This window comes from Natrix helvetica (genome assembly GCF_964273705.1).
Source record: "Natrix helvetica genome assembly, chromosome: 13".
Classification (NCBI taxonomy): Eukaryota; Metazoa; Chordata; class Lepidosauria; order Squamata; family Natricidae; genus Natrix; species Natrix helvetica.
Window position 1 is genome coordinate 15,191,981 of NC_138557.1, and position 17,172 is coordinate 15,209,152.

The window sequence follows — 17,172 nt, forward strand, 5'->3', positions numbered from 1 at the left end:
TGAAGTCCACAAGTCTTAAAGTTCCCAAGTTTGGACACCCCTGACCTAGGTCATCTAGTCCAACCTTCACCCAAGCAGGAGACCATACACTGTTTCTGAGAGATGACAGTGAAGTCTCTTCTTGAAAGTCTTCAGTGGTGAAGCTCCCACAACTTCTGAAGGCAGTTATGATTGATTGTTGTCAGAAAATTCCTCCTTTATTTCCAGGTTGAATCTCCCCTTGTTCAGTTCCCATCCATTGTTCCTTGTCTGGCCTTCAGGTGTTTTGAAGAATAGTTTGACCCCTTCTTCCTCTCTGTGGCAGCCCCTCAAATACTGGAAGACTGCTATCCTGACTCCCCTGGTCCTTCTCTTCATTAGACTAGCCATGCCCAGTTCCTGCAACTGTTCTTCATATGTTTTAGTCTCCAGTCCCCTAATCATCTTTGTTGCTCTTCTCTGCACTTTTTCTAGAGTCTCAAAATCACAATCTGGTTGGCTTCCTTGTGGCTTAGTATGTTGTGTGAACTCAGTTGTCATGATTTGCCAGCCTTGTTTTGGGAATTCAGATATCATCCAACCAAAGGAACACAATGAAGGAATCCATGGTTTTATGCGTTGAATGAATGAAGTTGGCCAATCCCAGTACTTTGCAGCTTCCTCTGAGGAAGAAAATGATTTATGGTGAAATTCTGCTTTTTAATCAGTTAGCAAAAGGGAGATGGGGACATGAATTCCTTCTCTTCCAACAGTCATCGGAGGAGGGGATAGGCAAGCATTTGAGGGGAAAATGTTAGGCTGTTTTTAAAATTGAATAGATGCTTAATTGGGTCTAATTTTTCCTTTGCATGCTTTGGTCCTCACAAGTCATCCTTTCACCTGGCAAAAGAGGAACGATGTTGTACAGAGATGTTTGTACCCAGACGACACACTGCATGAGGAAAAATGGAATGTATATTTTTGTAACTAAAAAATAATAAAACTCTTTTTAAAAAGCCATCCTTTCACATTCTGATTCTGGAGGCATCTCCAAGGCTTGGGAAGGATCCCCGAGAAGACCGTCTTCCTTCTTCCTGTGAGTGGGAGAATCAGCCAGGTGACTGTTGACCAAAAACCGGCCCTGTTGGGGAAGAGGCAGATGCTCTCAGCCAGACGGCTCCACAGCTCGCCTGATGTTTCTCCAGCTTGCCATGACTCAGCTGGGAGCTCCAAAGGATCCTGTCCTAATCAGGAATCCTCCGCAGTGAGTTCAGACACCTGGCATGAGTCAGTCTTTGTGCCAGTGGGATGAATCAACCTGGCCATCTAATGACCAGGCAGGATCCGTTTCACAAACAGATCCAGATAAGCCAGCAACAGCCAGGTGGACCTCTTTGTCCCTTCTAGCCAGGGAGATCATGGTCAGACATCAAGATGGGGGATCAGCAGAAGTCATGCAAGGAGGTTAGGGTGTTCTCCTCAAATTACTTTGGGAACCCCCCACCTCCAAATGTCCTGCTGAAATGGTAGCACTGGTTCATAGCAACAGGCACCCTACGCTGCCCCCAAGCCTCTTTGTACACCTAGGCCCATGATGGCGAACCTATGGCATGCCTTATCTGGCATGCGCAGATATGAGCCATATCTGCTGGCATGCGAGCTGTCAGCTTCAGCGTGCATGCATGTGCCGGCCAACTGATTTTCGGCCTTCCAGAGGGCCAGGGTAGGCTGTTTTCACCCTCCCCAAGCTCCAGGAAAGTCTCCAGAGCCTGGGGAGGGTGAAAAATGGGCACAAAGGGCCTACCCAAACTTCCAGTAGGCACTCTTGGGGTCGTTTTTTGCCTCCCCAGGCTCTGGAGGCTTTCCTGGAGCTTGGGGAGGGTGAAAACAGTCTACCCCGGCCCTCCGGAGGTAATACTAAGCTCAGCTTCGAGGCGAGCAGTGCCACACGCATGGGGTGGGTGGGTTGTGCATGCATGCGCCTGTTAGGGCATGCTTTGCATTATGGGTGCTGGCATGCGCTATTGTGTGTGTGTGCTCATATTTTTGACACCCAACAACAAAAAGATTAGCCATCACTGGTCTAGGCTCTTGATTTTTTTTTTTTGCCCAATCATCTAATTTCCTGAGTTTCAGATGGTTTCCAAAATACAAACCACACGTGATTTTTAATGAATGTTCCAAGATTAAATGACAGCTGTTTCTCCTGAATTAAAAGACAGATTCAGTGAACATAGGCTAAGCCATGGTTTGTGGGATAAACTGGAATGGCTGGAGGTCTCAGACCTATGCACATTTATCAATAAAATCTTTTGAGTGTGCACCCCAATATGTGTGTATGAATATATATATCTATGTTCATCTGTTAATACATGTTAAATATTTACAACAGTATTAATAGAATCATAGAGCCTCAAGGGACCTTGGAGATCTTCTAGTCCAGCCCTTTCCCAAGGACATATTACATGACACGACATTATAATTTGAATTTATTAGATTATGTGCATCGTAAAACACAAGGAAAGGATGAGATAAGGAATGAGGAAAATATGAAGACACATTTTAATGTTTTCTTCCTGCTCCCTAATGCACACTCGTTGCGCACTCCTGGGGTGCAGCAGGCATCCCATTTTGGAGACCACGGAGGTTAAAAGCCATTGTTGGAAGAAATGTCCTTCTGGGTTCAGCACCAAGTCGGAAAAAGACACTGGAAACACGGAGGCTGCTTGGAAAGATGGTTTAATGGTGGACAGGATCACGTGGCTTGAGCTCCTGAACAGAAAAGGGGGATTACATGCTTCCAGATGTTGGGTGAAGAAAGAAAAGAGAGAGAGGAAGGGGCTTGCTGGGTTTTTTATACTCTCTGTTCAGCCCCACCTCTGTTTCCAGTTCCTGTATAAGAAATGTATTCTGATTGGTTGTCAGAGTCCCAAGGGGCCATGCCGGGGCAACTCTCTAGGCTGTGTTTTGAGTCCAAGTTTGGTGGAGTTCCCAGATGCCATGTGGTGAGTTTCTGTAGAAGGCTAATCCTATCTTTGTTATATAGGATAGACTGGCTCAGGCCTTTTAATGGCCCGTTGACAAAGGTGGGGGCTATTAAGAGTGAGTCTGTTTCCTGCCTAAACACATGTTTCTCCATTTCTGATCCAGGGAGATATAACATTCTGCCTTTTCAATAATTCGCAGGATATTTCATTTTTCGAGGAGAGGTGTAGGTGCTAACTTCCTACACCATAAACCCCGGGTTACAAGCCATAAGAGCTGAGGTTGCCCTGAGCAAAACCAACAATCTGCCACATGGCTTCATAGGCTGTAGGATCACAATCAAGTAAAACGGGGGCCGTGGCTATGGCAAGGCCTGGGCTGGAGGGAGGGGGATCAGGTGGGGAAGCATGTCGTAGCAGAGGCCATGGGTTTACGTTTAGAATCTCCCTGTGCCTATTCGGTGACGCCCAAGGTGCAGCTAATTCCTCCAAGACTTTTTATTGTGTCCCAATAAAAAAGGGAGGAATTATTTTAATGGGGAAGATTAGATCAGGTGACTCACAATCCGGTGATTCCTTCCGGTCTGATACACAACAGGACTGGTGTCACCAACCTATGTGTGTGTGTGTTTGTGTGTGCGTATGTATGTAGACTGTGGGCTTCAAACCTCTTTCTGCCTCCAACTCCTTCTGCTCTTCCTGTCCAACAATGATCTCTTCTTGGTTTCTGATTTATAAGAAGCCAATGACCCCAGAATCACCTTTAACAGATTAACAGAGTTGGAAGGGACCTTGTAGGTCATCTAGTCCAACTCTCTGCCCAAGCAGGAGACCCTATACCATTTCTGACAGAGGGCAGTCCAGTCTCTTCTTGAAAGCCTCCAGTGATGAAGCCTCCACAATTTCTGAAGGCAACTTCTGTTCCAGGGGTTGATTGTTCTCACTGTCAGAAAATTTCTCCTTATTTCTATCTATCTCCCCCTCTAAATGTATTTTAAATGTATTTTATTGTTATGACGGTATTTTATTTGCATTGACTGTACACCGCCCCGAGTCCCTTTTTGGAAGAGGGGGCGGTCTAAAAATCTAAGAAATAAATAAAATAAATAAATAAATAAATAAATTTCCAGGTTGAATCTCTACTTGGTCAGTTTCCATCCATTATTCCTTCTCTGGCCTTCAGGTGCTTTAGAGAATAGCTTGAGCCCCTTCCTCTCTGAAGCAGCCCCTCAAATATTGGAAGACTGCTATCGTGTCTGCCCTGGTCCTTCTCTTCACTAGACTAGCCATGCCCAGTTCCTGCAACCGTTCATCGTATGTTTTAGCCTCCAGTCCCCTCATCATCTCGGTTGCTCATCTCTGGACTCTTTCTAGAGCCTCAACATCTTTTTTATAGTGTGTTAGTGCCAGGAAAAATTTGGCCACAATGATTTTGTGGTTTCTGTTCTGGAGTAGTCCAGGAAAGAGTCTGATCACACCTCAGCAAGTGAAGACATCTAAGTCACTATGAAGTCCTGGTAGGCTAGATAGGGAAGTGTAAAGAACAATTCCCAGAGAAAGTGAGGGCAGGTCACTTCTATGCTGCATAGGAGGACAACCTAAGCAGGGGGTTGGACTAGAAGACCTCCAAGGTCCCTTCCAACTCTGTTCTTCTATTCTATTCAAAAGAAGAGGATATTTGTTGTCAAGGTTGAATTGCACAGCTCCTGAAGTTGAGCACTGCTCCAGGGAGACCTTAGCTACTCTGCAAATATGCAAGGGGTGGAGGGGAAGCTTCTCTGGACTTCTGAGCTGGCAAGCAAACTATCATGGTCAGAAGATACCAATAATTCCACAGTTCAACCTGGAGCTGCAGATATTCTCTTCTATTGGGACCGTCTTTATTATTCTCTGTTGAACCCTAGCACTGAAAGCCATTTATTTTTCGGCCAAAAAGGTCAACAGGCTGGATTGCATTTTGCTGCCATCTACAGATCTTGGGAAATGTCTCCATCTGATTTAAGGAGGCAGCACAAGAGTGTCCAGAAGAGGGCAGAGCTCAGGAGGAGGTTGTGGGGGGACGGACAATGGACCAGTCATAATTTCTCTGTATTTAATATATGGGTGGGATACACAGATATTATGCAAAGTCTAAAATTAAATGCTGAATATGTTTGTAAGAGTCTCTCTCTCATCCATTTCTCTCAATAGATAGATTAGATAGATAGATATAGATAGATATATAGATAGATATAGATATAGATATAGATATAGATAGATATAGATAGATATAGATAGATATAGATAGATATAGATATAGATAGATAGATATAGATAGATATAGATAGATAGATATAGATAGATATAGAGATATAGATATAGATATATCCCTCCATTTTAGTGTTCTGGAGCCTACTAAAGATGAAGCTTTTCTTGAGAGCTTCTGGCTTTCTAGAATTTTACTTTGAATTGCTTACGTTCGTTTAATTGTTGATGTTGTTTTACTTGGTCTTCCCCCCCTTTTCCGTTATTGCTTTTATTACAAATTCATCTTGTTGCAAGATTGGTTAGCTAAAATTTTCTATTTGCTATGGATGTTGTAACTGTTAAGGATGTTTTGGGAAGGGAGGGAGGGAGGGAGGGAGGGAGGAAGGAAGGAAGGAAGGAAGGAAGGAGATGGGAATAAGAGGGAGGGAGGGAAGGTAAGATGGGAGGAAAAGAAAACAAAAAGGAAAGGGAACACATAACATTTTGGGAGACTTTTGCAGTGTAATAAAATGAAGACTAAAATGTATCAATGAAAATAGAGTACTTAAACTGTATGACTTTGGGTCCATCTTCAGCCTGGAAACGGATGCTCTCAGTATGATCTCTCAGCCCGGCCTACCTTGCAAGATGCTTGCTGTGTAAGAAGTTGGACAATGAGGTGGAGTAGAAGCTGGGAGGCCATCAGGGCTGCCTTGGCTATGAAGCCAATGATCATCTTGGCCCAATCCTTCTCTCTTGGGAAGAAAGCATTGGCCAGCATTTCCAGACACTTTGCCAAGGAAACTGCATTCCTGTAGCTGCCAGGAATCGGGGGTGACCAGATGGACTTTTCCCAACAACAATGCAAGGAAATACCACTGGCCACCCTGAATAGCAAAGAATGCTGGGCAGACAGTCCCTTTTGCTGCAGGGCGTTGGGTGCAACCTCGCTCCCTTCTTAATCTTCAGTTTGCAGAGGGCTTGGGCATGAACCAATCAGCACAACGGGAACAATTAGAGGATACCGACAAACAAAGCAGAAACCACACAGATGTCACTAGGAGCAAGTGAAACAAGGCTATCTCCCATTTGTACTGACCCCCCCCCCCGGGCTCCCTGGAAACAAGGTATTAGGGGAGGGGGCAAACAGGAGACCCAGGGACATCCGGTGGGTCTTGGGGATTAGTACATGGAGGGCTGGTCCATGAAATGTGATCAGGAGGGAGAAGGACAAAAAAACAAGAGCCCCACATTTAATGGCATAAAAGATTGGAAGGGACCTTGGAGGTCTTCTAATCCAACCCCCGAGCAGGAAACCCTGGCCGAGACCATTCCAGATAAACGGCTGCCCAACTTATTTTGAAAAACCTCCAGTGATGAAGCGGCCACAACGTCTGAAGGAAACCCCCTCCACTGATTCATTTAAGAGATCAGCAGGGTTGGAAGGGAACCGTGTGCACGGATGCACACCAACCAGCTGGTCTTTGGGTTTCCAGGGCACAGGTGCACACACATACACAAACACACACACACACACACACACACACACACACACACACACACACACAGGAGTTACAGTTTGGGCACTCAGTGTTGAAAAGGTTCGCCATCACTGCTCCACGTCCTTTGGCACTCATTGGCCCCTCGAACCAGATCTGGAAAAAAAAATCTGCTTTTCTGCAGAAATGTTATTTCCTCCCCTTTCCCTTCCATTCAATAGAAGCCCCGTTAATTTAACCTTTTTTCCCTCTTGCATGGCATCTGGCACTCTGTCTGGGCTCTTTCGAAAATCACGGGCTTCTCTGTTTTCCCTGGCAGACAGCAGACCTGCTTTGGATCAATTCAAGCTTTCTTCCCAGAATTTGCTCCTAAAGACGCCCGGGAGAAGCCCTGCAAACAAACAGGCAGAGATATTAAAAACAAGATTTTTTTTTCTTCCTGCAAAAAGGGACAGGCTGTTTAGTGTCTGGAACTGGCCTGAATTGGCCCCGCTGGCTGTGAAGAGCTGTGAATTCACAATCAGAACTGGATTCTGGAGCAGTGATAAGACTCCGGAGGAAAGATTTAGTTGCATGGAAACATTTGCAGCCTAGAACCAAAAGCTCTGATTCCCTGCACTGCTAATTTCGTTCTGATGGATAAATTAAAGAGCACAACGCAGTTGTCTAGTAAACCGTCCCTAGCTGCACGTTGCAGGTTTAGTCTGTTTTTAAAAAGTAGATGTTCCTTGAAGCCCTTTTAAGGAATCCTTCTGAAGAATTAAGCCTTCTTTTATCAAGCTCATGGTGGACCTTCCTTCCTTCCCATTTCCTTCTCTCCCTTCCCCTTCCTTCCTTCTTTCCTTCCTTCCCCTTCCTTACTTCCATCCTATTTCCTTCCTTCTCTCTCTTCCTTTTTTCCTTCTGTCCAATTTCCTTCCTTCCTTCTTCCCTTCCTTCCTTCTTTCCCTTCCCTCCCTTGCCTTCACCTCCCTTCTCCCCCTTCTCCTTCCTTCCTTCTCTCCCTCCCCCTTCCCTCCTCTTCCCTTCTTTCCCTCCCTCTCCTTCCTTCCTTCCCCTTCCTTCTCTCCCTTCCCCTCCCCTTCCCCTTCCTTCTCTCCCTTCCCTTCCCTCTCCTTTCCTTCCCCTTCCTTCCTTCCCCTTCCTTCCTTCCCCTTCCTTCTCTCCCTTCCCTTCCCCTTCCCCTTCCTTCTCTCCCTTCCCTTCCCTCTCCTTCCCTTCCCCTTCCTTCCTTGTCTCCCTTCTCCCCTTTTCCCTCACTTTTCCTCCCCTTCCCTTCCTTCTCTCCCTCCTCCTTCCTCTCTTCTCCCCCTTCCTTCCTTCCCCTTCCTTCCTTCCCCTACCTTCTCTCCTTTCTCCTTCCTTCCTTCTCTCCCTCCACTCTTCCTACCCCCTCCCCTCCCAACTAAAGTAGTCTAACAACCAACACACTGCTTTTCCATCCATTATGTGGAATGCAGTGATAGGCTGCCTTTGAACAAGAAGCTCCACTTAGCACTGGACTGCTATTAATCCAGCTTTTCCGTTCACAAATGTGCAGTTTCCCCTTTGATGTCTCTCTAAGTGGTTGCAACCACATCTTTCAGTGGGTGTGAATTATGAGCAGCAAAACAAACCCAACAGTTTCATCTGACTCTTTTGTCAAGACAGTTTCACAAACCTTTCTCTCTCTCTGCTTTTCCAATATAATGTATATTCTATTTTTAAAAAGATTCCTGAAATGCCGTTCCTTGTATAGAAAATACAAAGAGAAGAGGAACTGGGCTAAACAAAGTGGCCTGCCATCCATCAAGGCTGATGTGAGGATGATAATCTGTTAGTTCTTAGCACCAGAAAACACAACTGGGCTAGCTTTTCTGCCTGACCCTGTGTTCTTTCGCCAGCAAATTCAGGATAGTGTTTTAGTATCTCAGCAATCCTGTGAAGCAGGATGGGGATAAACCTCTGAGAGATCTGTTGGAAGGAATGTCCGTCTGGGTTCCAAGTGGGTAGAAAGACACTGGATTCCTGGAGGCTGCTTAGAAAGATGGTTTTAATGGTGGACAGGATCCCGTGCCTTGAAGATCTTGGGTGAAGACAAAAAGAGAAGAGAAGCTGAGAGTGCCTGGGTTTTATGCCCTCTCTGGATTTTTGAATTTGAGCTTGCGTTCTGATTGGTTGTCAGACTCCCAAAGGGCCATGCAGGGGCAACTCTATAGGTTGTGTTTTGAGTCCCAGGCTTGGTTGAGCCTTGCTGGGTGATGGAATCTTCCCAGGTGCCAGGTGGTGAGATGGGTAGAGGGCTAATCCTATCTTTGTTGTATCTTGGGTGAGGGCATTTGCCTATGAATAGACCTAGCTGTCTTTTTACCTCTTAAGAGCGGACCTCTGCTGTGGGCTATTGAGGAGGGTGGGGGCTATTAAGAGTGAGCCTGTTTCCTGCCTAAAAACATGTTCTCATCCAGGGAAATGTAATATTCTGCCTTTTTAAATATTTCCTAGAATATTTTCATTTTTCTAGGAGAGGGGTGGGTGCTAACTTCCTATAGATCCATGCCATAATCCAGGACCAATTAGGGTTATTATTTGGGATGATTTGGGATTAAACAAATGGCAAATTTTCTATGAGTTGATTACGATAACAGTTTATCAACAGAGGGTTTTGGAATTTCAGTCTTGTCTTCCTTTGATTATTGTTCACAATTTTATTATCTTTATGCTTTTATATAATATGTTCATAATTGCTATTTCTGTTAACTATTTTGTTATTAATATAGTTTATAGATGACTGGCTAACAAATTGTAAGTAGATTTAGTAGCTTAACAGTTTAAAATTCTTTTGGCCTGTTTCGCAAGGGGTGGGAAACTAACATTGGTGTGTAAAATCAAACAGAATTCAGCTGGGTAGGCTATTATGTGCTTTATGTGTGTGTTCTTTCTTCTTTTTTAAAAAAGACAATTTTTTTCTTTTTAATGTTTTTTGTTGAGTCTTTTTTTTTACTCTTTTGTCCTTTCTGAATATTTTGGCATTTTGTGCTTTAACCTTCTTCGAATAAACTAAAAATCTAAATTTAAAGAAAAAGAGAGACCCGCTCCATGGAAAAGGTTATTCAAAAGGACGGGTGAAAACCTAACTTCTGTCTGCCTCATGACTTCTGCCGAGCGACTGCAAAAGGATCTGGAAACGTTCTTTGTTTGCTAGGCTGACCCTGCTAATCGGGTGACGGCCGAATGTTTTCAACCCCTTTGGACTAACAAAGACAGCTACACTTTGCAGACTAAGGTTTAATGCAACATGCTGACTTATCAGTCGTGCTTTAGAAATCAGGTTCAGACACAATGTTGTATAAACAGAGGCACAGAATCAAGACCACGTGAAGTATTAGTGCCGCTTTACAAAACCCCTAGTAAGAATACTGCATACTGGAATACTGCAACTGATTTTGGTCACCACACTACAAAAAAGAGGTTGAGACTTTGGAAAAATTCCAGAGAAGAGCGACGAAGATGATCAATGGCTTGGAGACTAAAACATATGAAGAACGGCTGCAGGATTTGGGTCTGGCTAGTCTAAAGAAAAGAAGAATTTAGAGAGTTGGACTAGAAGACCTCTAATGTGCCCTCCAACATTGTTATTCTGATGAAGTTAGGAAAATGTATATGCCAGACTACAACCCTCAAGGTTTCCAAGGAAGCAAAATCTGTCTATTCTGGGGTGAATTCTAGAATCTGGAGTCCCAAACACATTTGAAGGGAGATAAGAGGTCTACCTGCAATGAACAACTGCTAGGCTAGGGGGAATGGCCAGATCTATTTGCAAAGGGACTGAGGGCCACTTGGCGATAGCAGAGAAACAGAGGATATGTTTGCTTACTGCCATCTAGAGGTCATGAAGGGCACTGCGGGTCTGAGAAGTACACGGCCCATTTTTCTCAGGACATTTAGCAGTGAGTAACGAAGGAATAACTCTGTGGTTATTAGGGGTTCTTGCTTGGAGAATGAGCTTATTTTGCCATTTCACTAGCGGAAACACATGTAGCAAACATTCTGTTTGCAAGTACTATTTCGAAAAGAAGCAAGAGCTAAGAAGATCCCCACTGTCCTTAAAAAAAAGATCCTTCTGAACTCGGAACAAGTGTGCATTCAACAGCCAAAATAAATCACTGGGCTGCTGGGGAATTCAGCCGATCCTGAACCTCCAAACCAAAAGAGCAAAGAAAAAAAAGTTGAAGCAAAACCCCAAATTTCCAGGATTCCGGGTTGGCTTAAAGCAGCTAAAAAAGCGAATACAAACCTGTATTACGAAGACATAGAATGAAAACCATGTCAAGTATTAGTGCTGCTTTATAGAACTCTAGTAAGGCCACACCTGGAATACTGCATTCAGTTTTGGTCACATTACAAAAATAATGTTGAGACCTTGGAAAAAGTTCAGAGAAGAGCAACTAAGATGATCAAAGCCCTGGAGACTAAAACATAGGAAGAACGGCTGCAGGATTTGCATTTGGCCAGTCTAAAGAAAAGAAGAATTAGGGGTGACAGGATAGCAGTATTTCAGTATTTGAGGGGCTGCCACAAAGAAGAGGGGGTCAAATTATTCTCCAAAGCACCAGAAGGGCAGGACAAGGAACAATGGATGGAAACTGATCAAAGGAAGAAGCAGCCTGGAATTAAGAAGAAACTTCCTAACAGTGAGGACAATCAAGCAATGGAACAGAAGTTGCCTCCAGAAACTGTGGGTGTTCCATCACTGGAGGTTTTTAAGAAGAAACTAGATAGTTACTTATGTGAAATGATGTAGGGTAGGTTCTCCTGCTTGAGCAGGGGGCTGGACTAGAAGACCTCCAAGGTCCCTTCCAGCTCTATTCCATTCCATTCCATTCTGAGAAGCAGCTCTGTCCATGTGCAGAGGCACTTTTAACCTTCCCTGCCTGGGCATGCTTTGCGGCCCAACCCTTCCTCTGCCAACACCCCCTCTCTCCTACCCCTAGGGATAATTGAACCCGCGCAGCCGTTTCGCTTTGCAACCGCGAGGGCTCCAGAGACCTTGCAACGTCTCCGGGGCTGAGCCTTTTTTCAATCGCCTCGAGGGCGCCCTCTGCCGGCCGAACCCGGGGTCGCAAAGGGGGCTGGACTTTCCCCGCAAGCTCCACCCACTGACGGTGGAGGGCGGGGGGGGGGACTGAGCAGCGGCAGAGGGAGTCGCCTGGCAGAGGGATTCGCGTTGACCTGGAAGCCCCTTGGACGAGGACTCGGTGAGCGGTCGGGGCTCCTTGCTCGCCCCGGGGAACCAGCTGTCGGGGTGGAGAGGAAAGAGGGCGGGGAGGGGAGAGGAAAGGGGCGCGCTCCTTTTGCTGGGAAACTGGGCTCGGAATTTTGGGGGGGGGGGGAATTTGTGTCCAGGCAAACTTGCGAGAGCAAGGGGGGGGGATAAAGAGCAAGTGGGAGGGGGGCAAAGTTGCGAGAGCAAGTGGGAGGGGGGATAAAGTGGGAGGGGGGATAAAGTGGGAGGGGGCGATAAAGAGCAAGTGGGAGGGGGACAAATTTGCGAGAGCAAGTGGGAGGGGGATATATGGGGGAGGGGGATAAAGTTTGCCGAAGGGAAAAAGGGGAGGGGGCGAGAAGACCAACTCAAGAATCGAGGGACACAGAGATCAAGGCCATGTGCTTGGGAGGGGGGGTTGAAATTCCTCTGGGGGCTTTTGGGAGACCCTCCCCAGCGCCCTTGGTAGGGAGGGGCTCCGTTCGCCCGCTGGCTTTGCCGCCCCCCCCTTCCCTTTCTTGGGACGGGACTGGGCTGGTTTGGCTTTCTCTGACCCCCACCCCACCCCCAGAAAAGAGGGGGAAATGTGGGCGGAGGGAGGGCTCGTGCTGGAGACCCCGGCTGGTTCTCTCAGGGGGGGGGGGGTGTCCCTGGCCTTTGCAAAACGGAGCACCGCCTAGAAATGGGGAGGGGGGCACACCAAAGTTTATTCCTTTGCAGAGGTCTAGTGAGTCTCTTGGCCAGCCCTGAGGTCTGGCCACCACAACAGCCCTGCCAGGTAGGCTGGCAAAGGGAGAGGAGTCGCCTGTTAACGTCCCTGGAGGTTAAGGTGGCCTTGGAGGTACCCTCCCCAGGGCAGCAGGGGCCTTCTCTGCTATGCCAGACGGGCTAATAATCATCATTCATCAACAGAGCTGAAAAAAGTGACTGGTAACCTTTTTTCACACTTGCGGCTGTGCCAGCATCCCCATGGTCAAGCCAAGCCAGGGTTTATTACAAAGAGCAGAGCAAGTTAAAAACACTCAAGGAACATCTAGTTAAAAAGTCTAGAATAAAATAAGTAAAGGTAAAAGTTCCCCTCACACATATGTGTTAGTCCTTCCCGACTCTAGGGGGCGGTGCTCATCTCTGTTTCAAAGCCAAAGAGCCAGTGCTGTCCGAAGACGTCTCCATGGTCCTGTGGCCAGCATGACTAAACGCCGAAGGCGCATGGAACGCTGTTCCCTTCCCACCAAAGGTGGTTCCTATTGTTCTACTTGCATTTTTAAAGTGCTTTCGAACTGCTAGGTTGGCAAAAAGCTGGGACAAATAACGGGAGCTCACTCCATTACTAGGGATTCGAACCGCTGAACTGCCGACCTTTCTGATCGACAAGCTCAGCATCTTAGCCACTGAGCCACCGTGTTCCTAGAATAAAATAATAAACAGCACATAGAATCTATATGAAATCACAATTTGGCATCCAGTCTGCCAGTTGCGCTTGATCAAAGTTTGGACTCTTTGACAACTGGTTCACCTTTATGATGGTCGCAGTGTCCTGAGTGTGTGTGTGTGTGTGTGACGTGATCCCCTTTTGTGACCTTCTGACAAAGTCCATGGGGAAGCCGGATTCACTTAACGTCCGTGTGACTCATTGAACAACTGCAGTGATTCCCTTAAACAACTCTGGTGAGAAAGGTTGTAAAATGGGGCAAGACTCACTTAACAACTGCATCGCTTAGCAACAGAAATGTTGGGCTCACTTGTGGTTCATAAGTTAAGGACTACTTGTATTATCCTTATATGTAATCATTATTATTATTTAAGGCAGCAGGTGGCAAATATCAAGAGAAAGGGCAGATGTCTTGGATTAAACCCACCTATGAGGTTGGTGTGTGTGTGTGTGTGTAAGCTGGGTTTACTTAACAAAACCTCTTGGGGGGGGAGTTTGTTTTGTGGCAAGAGCCCCCCTCCCCTCCCGTTTGCCCAGCAGTTGGCAAAATGTGCTGAGCTTTTATTTATGGCAGATCTGCCCAACTTTGGCATCTTTAAGACCCGTGGACTTCAACTCCCAGAATTCCCCAGCCAACATGGAATTCTGGGAGTTGAAGTCCAACAGGTCTTAAAGTTGCCAAAGTTGGACAGACTTGGTTTACGAGCTTCTTGTTGAAGTGCCTCTTCTTCTCTCTCACTCATGGTGGGGCTCCAGGCAGCCTTGCCTCCCTCTACAAAGCCCAGATAGGCTCCCTTGGGAAGAAACTGGAGGTGGGTGGGTGGGGTTTCAAACAGGAAACCCCCAGAGACAAAGCTCTTCTTCTAAAGCGCCTTATAGACCTGGGCAAGAAGTAAGGAGGAGTCGGTCAACTCTTGGGTTCTTCTCCTCTGCTTCTGGACAGGTGGAGTCTCAGCCCTCTGGAGCGCCATAGGAGACTTCGGCTCCCATATGGCTGGCCTGGCCTGTGAATTATGAGCCTTGGCTTCCATCAAGCGGCACATTTACCAGGCCTTCCGGGGGGGAGGGGTGTCTTCCCGAGGTGACCTCAACGTCCTGAGAACTTCCCTGGGGTTGAGGTTGCTCCTCCTCTGAAGGGGTTCTTTGGAGCCTTTTGAACATCTTTTCTGGGACTCATCTGGAATATTTTCATAAAACTGGCTCCCTTAAAATGGAGCAAAACACACTCAGCAAATGTTTCACTCAGCAACAGAAATGTTGGACTCGATTGTCGTAAATCGAGGGCTGCCCGTAGACCTTCAGAAGAAGAGACCGGGCTGTGTGATCTGCCAGAAAGGGAGTTACGGCCATGATAGCAAACCTATGGCAAGCGTGCCACAGGTGGCGCACGGAGCCTTCTCTGTGGGCATCTGAGCTGTCGCCCAGCTGAGCTCCACCGTGCTGGCCAGCTGATTTTCAGTCCTCTGCCGTGCATGTGGGAGACGTGTGCGCATACATGGGGGAGAGGGTGTCACACGTGCATGCGCAGGGAGGAGCAAAAATGAGACCCCAAAATGGGGCATGGGGGTTCATATGCGCATGCACGGGTGGGGAGTGGGGGGTGTCGCAGGGGGCTCACATGTGCATGTGCAGACGGGTGTCTGTGCGGGATGGTGTCACACACGCATTGCATTATGCGTGTGGGCACACGTGCGTGCTGTCACGTGTGCGCATGTTTTTGGCACGCAAGGACAAAAAGGTTACCCCTCACTGGTGTAGGGTCTCCTGCCTAGGTGGGGGGTGGGGGTTGGACTAGATGACCTACAAGGTCTCTTCCAACTCTTTCATTCTGATATTCTGATAAGGAGGGAAGCAGGGAAGTTGGCTTTTCAGCTGGCAGACAAGTTGCTTTTTAAGGGGCAGGGTTCCCCCCTCCCCTCCCTTTCTTGCCTGGCTGTCTGGTCTGGCTCCATGCATAGGGGGCGGGGTGGGGGGAATGGGGGGTGGGGAGGAAACTTCTGGATTGCAGCTGGCAGGCGGAGGGGGGTGGGGTTGCAATGGCTCTTTGGAGGAATAGCGCAGGATCTTGGCTCCTCCGTGGGAGGAGAAGGACTCGGTCCGCCTTTCCTTCCCTCACCAACTTTCTTTCTCCCCAGAGGTTTATTATGTGGGGCTGGGAGTTATTTTGGTGTGTTGGAAAGTTTAACTTTTCCCTGCCCGGAATGGCCCAGCTTGGAGAGGGCTGTAAAGCCCTGGGAAAGCGGCATATAAGTCCAAGTGCTATTGCGAGAGCTTGGCAGGTTCCTTCGGCTGCCCTTCTGCCTTGCGAGGGGGGGTGGGGGAGCCCAACATTACTGTTGTTCAGGGAAAGATGTGTTAAGTGAGTTTCATCCAGAGGTGGGACTCAGCAATGTAAGGTTCCAGTCGTTTCCCCGAGCGACTGAGATGCCCAAGAGAGTGGAGACTCCAGACGAGGCTTGCAAAAAATATCAGCTTTTATTTATGGCCGTAGCAAAAGCTGGGTGACAAAACTATACCCAAAACATACAAACAAATGCATGTAAGGAAGAGCTGCCCCCTGCGAGAGGGACTCAGAGTATTATATACCTTTTAGGGAGATAGAAACAACGTTTATCCAATCAGAGACAAAGATTCGTTACCAACGTTGATGTTTAAGCTCCTGTCTCTGTCTACCTCATCTGTGGAGGATTCCTATAGCCTTGTGTAGGGGGTTGCAGCCCCCCTCCTTTTGCCAAGTTGTTTTTCGGCAGAACGCTTTAAGGATTTATGAGCCAGGAAAACTCCCTAGTTTGGTTCACTGAAGGAAGTGACTTATGACCGTTTTTCACGCTTATGACCATTGTAGCATCCCCACAGTCAGCTGGGTCAAAATTCAGACGCTTGGCAGCCGACTCGCATTCATGGCGGTTGCTTAGTGTTCCCGGGGTCACGTAATTCCCCTTTTGCAACCTACTCCGAAGCAAAATCAATAAGGAAGTCAGATGCTCCTCAACAGCCGTGTTGCTAAGTTAACAACAGCAGTGATTCACAGTTGTTGCGGCAAGAAAAGTTGTAATATGGGGTAAAATTTGCTTCACAAAAGCCTCTCGCTCAGCAAAAGAACGTTTGAGCTCAGTTGTGTTCGTAGGTTGTGGACTTTCTTAATAAAAAGGAAGAAAAACAAAAGGAGTAGGAACAGGAGTAAAATAAGTAGAACAATAAAATAACAATGAGAAAGAAACACAACATTGTTCATCACTCAGGTTCCCCCCCCCCCATGTCAATCACTCTGCTGAACACCTAATTCCCTTAGTCTTATGTCTAAGTATATTTTCCTATGTAGTAAGACTGTAATACTATTATCCTTCTCATCTGTTCCGCTACCTTCTCTTATTGGTGTCATTATTATGATTATTATTGCTTTGCTGTTTTTGCATGTACATTGAGAGCTTCTGCACCGGACAAATTCCTTTTGTGTTCAATCACACTTGGCCAATGAAGCTGTTTTGTTCTGTTTTGTTCTATTCTCTACTCTACTCTACTCTACTCTACTCTACTCTACTCTCTATTCTCTTCTATTCTGTATTCTCTACTCTACTCTATTCTCTTCTCTATTCTGTTCTATTCTGTATTCTCTACTCTACTCTATTCTCTTCTCTATTCTATTCTATTCTGTATTCTCTACTCTATTCTCGTCTCTATTCTGTTCTGTATTTTCTAATCTATTCTATTCTATTTTCCATTCCATTCTATTCTATTCAATAGTTCTGTTCTGTTCTACTCTACGCTATATTCTACTCTATTCTATTTTTCACTATCCCTATCCCTATCCACATTGATATGATAATCAAA

The 17,172-nt window shown here is 46.5% G+C and overlaps 1 protein-coding gene across 1 annotated transcript in view; it reads left to right on the forward strand.

Moving 5' to 3' along the window:
* The first annotated feature begins 11,768 nt into the window (after positions 1 to 11,768).
* The window catches only part of CARHSP1 (calcium regulated heat stable protein 1), a 31,201-nt gene continuing 25,797 nt past the window's right edge, over positions 11,769 to 17,172 (forward strand). Inside the window, exon 1 of the mRNA XM_081966028.1 lies at positions 11,769 to 11,901. The gene's annotated coding sequence lies outside the window, so the exon portion shown is untranslated. The remainder of the gene's footprint in view (positions 11,902 to 17,172) is intronic.